Here is a 3,140-nt window from a genome sequence, read left to right as displayed (position 1 = left end):
TAAATTATCGATTCTAGGTGTGTTGAAATTTGAATCAATATAAAAGAGAAAATATAGGTCTAAAGTCAATTTTTATATTTGATTGTTCTAGCTATATATGTTATATATAACATAGTCTGAGCTCAAATGGAAATAAGTTTATTTCCATATAGTTTTGTGGTATGAATTCTATCTCTAATTTTAATCGTTTTTCAACAACTAAAAAATCATATATAAAATTAGGAAAATATATCAATTCTTATTCCAAATAATTATTAAAAATTATAATCCTAAACTTCATCTGTTTAATATGTCATTTAAGGTGAATAGTTATACTTTTGTTAGCCTTTTCCTTTACAAAAGGGTGACACAGGTTTGTGCTTTTACCCTCATGCAAATCATTCTTTGAATAAATGAGGAAAGAATTTGAAATGTCTATGTTTGGAGAAATCAAATTCTTTGTGGGTCTACAAGTTAATCAGATGAAGGATGGGATATTTATCACTCAATCAAAATACATCACAGAAACATTAAAAGTATTTGGAATGTGTTAGAAATGGAAAAAGAAATCTGTAAATAAGCAATACCAGGAAAGAATCTAAGTGAGTAAATGCATGAAAAAATATTACCATAAAATAGGAGAGAGAAAGCTTCAAGCTCCAACATCATGAGACAAGATATTTGGAAAGGGGAAAGCAAGAAAACCCCTTGTGACATTATGAATGAGGCATGAAAAGCCTAAGAAGGAAGAGATAGAGATATAGAGAGCAATGCTCATACAATAATTGAGAAGAGGAAGAAACCTCATTGTTAAATGAGAGAAGAGGGTCATCTCTTAAATAGAGATGAGAGAGAGGAGTTAGAATGTAACTCCCATGTCTATGAATGCCACCATTCATATGTGTGTGAGGCCAAGTGTGAGATTCCTCTTAAGGAGGAATAATCTAAAATTAGAAATTACAATACATATTTATCCTCACATATTCCACTAGATGACAAAATAAGATGTAGTGGAAAAAGGACAAAAAAGAAATATATTAGGATACCTTGGCTTATATCCTAATATATTACAAAAATAAAGAAAGGAGTTCTAACCTTGGTTTATAAATACACCAAGGAAAGATTACAACTTCTAACACCCCCCTTTAATCTTTACTTGGGGTAAATACATCAAAGGATATTAAATCCAAATTTACAAAAATCTGCAACTTAATCTTCAATATGAAGTAATTTGATTGTCTTCAAGACATATGGAACATTTTTAGATCCAAGAGAAGTACATGAGTCCTTTGAATGTGATCAAGTGAAAGCATAGACACCTCCAAGAAGGTTCCTTGATGGATCACCTGAAAAACAAAGAACAACAAGACAAATATCCACAAGTACAATGCCATCATATATGCAAATTCGAAATCCTTTTGAATAAGGATAATAAAATTCTCATAGAGAAACAATAAGTAAAACATGTTACCACAAAACAATAGAGATAACCTGATATCAAGATAAAGGATATGCTCAAAAATTGTCAACAAGGACAAATTGAGTAAAAAGCTTGATCAATGTTCTCATGAAAAGTATATTATACTAATGCACAAATGACCACAGACAAGGCCAACTTCTATCATACTTTCCAACTTCATGAAGCACATCATTTTCAATCAAAGCTTCCTCTCGATATTTCTGTAACCCACGCATAACTTTAATGGCTACATGATCCATTGATTTTCTATCCCAACATTCCAAGACTTGTCCAAAGGTGCCTTCACCCATTTTACTGAGAATCTTATAGCGAGAGGTTAAATTGTCTCCAAGAGAAAACTGATATTGGCCCTCTTTGTCATCATTTCGCCATGGAGGAGAGATATGGCGATAAGGTACATCTCCATTTGATGCTTTAGATGAAGAAGTGGAACCACTGTGCTCCGTCTCTGCACCTGAGAAGGGAGAAGACTCGTTTCCGTCCTCTTCTATGTTTGAAATTGTTTGCCCAAAGAGATTCAATATATTTTGAGCCTTTTGACCAGAGGGAAGCACGTCCCATGATGATGTTAGCTTGTGCCGTTTCTTTGGACGCTCGTCGAGCAGGTTGTGAAGAGGGTATTCTGCAACACAAGCCATGGCAGCTGATCTGCAAACATGAGGGTTCTAGGGTTTGTTCTTCCGGCTAAAACAAGAGAAGACTTCTAGGGTGTGGTTGTACAGAGAAACCTAAAAGAGAGATAAGGATTACGATGCGAAGGTAATAATGCTTTGCTTGATTTTTCACTTTTCGAGTTAGTCATTCTAGCAAAGTTTTCGGTTCAGCACATTATTGATTGTTGTTTTTTTTTCCATTCTTGGTTTGGGTTTTGAGATCTTTAGCTTGTTAAGTAGAAATATATGGTTGTCCTTGTCTGTATGTAATCATTTGCGTTGAATCGTCTCACATTTCTGGTTTTTTGGAGGTGATTTAGAGTTTTTCAGTCATTTCACCCACACCACAAAACTGGCCACTTACATTAACTGAAAAAAAAAATAGAAACATTGGACAGCTTCTAGGCTTTCCTCCAGACCTCTCTTTGGCAGTTTGCTATAACATATCTCTACTATTCCTAGTAACTTTTTTCTTGTTTTTTCATGCAAGATTCTTTTTCTTTTTTTTAAGCTCTTGACAGAAGCATCATTTACTTTTATTATTGCCTCTTGTCAACCTATTTTTGGCATGTAATCATTCATTGTCAGACAAGTGCAATATTCTATTTTAAATCTCTCTTACACATTACAAGCTTTTAGTCAAACTTTTTTTAGAAAAGTTTCTTAACTCTTTTTAGTATATTCTTATCTGCCAAATCTGACCTCTATTATTAATTACTAAGTTTTTTTAGTTATATCTTTCTTAATGTTTTAATTCAAAAAAAAAATTCTTTTTGAATCACTTCCAATGTTGAAGGCATAGTATGCGAAAAATGGGGAGATCTTTTCTTGCCCCATGACTTTATGTTCTTATTACTTTGAGGTTATATTTTTGAACCAAGGTAAATATTGTGACTTTTTATAAATTGTGACTTTCCAAAATATTAAGTATGGAAAGGTGATTATTTTCTTTAACCAATCTATTTTCGTATATTTATTTGAGTATATATGGGGGCCCACATATATGCCCAGATAAATATATAAATTCT

The 3,140-nt window shown here is 32.8% G+C and overlaps 1 pseudogene; it reads right to left on the bottom strand.

Moving 5' to 3' along the window:
* Window positions 1-1,563: 1,563 nt before the first annotated feature.
* LOC149541470 (serine/threonine-protein kinase AFC2 pseudogene) lies at window positions 1,564-2,214 on the bottom strand (annotated as a pseudogene).
* Window positions 2,215-3,140: the final 926 nt, after the last annotated feature.

The sequence above is a fragment of the Cupressus sempervirens genome, chromosome 8, assembly GCF_028749045.1.
Source record: "Cupressus sempervirens isolate cs-2001-9-10 chromosome 8, ASM2874904v1, whole genome shotgun sequence".
NCBI classification, from domain to species: Eukaryota; Viridiplantae; Streptophyta; class Pinopsida; order Cupressales; family Cupressaceae; genus Cupressus; species Cupressus sempervirens.
The sequence above is the reverse complement of the archived record's forward strand: the minus strand, read 5'-3'. Positions and strand labels throughout refer to the sequence as shown.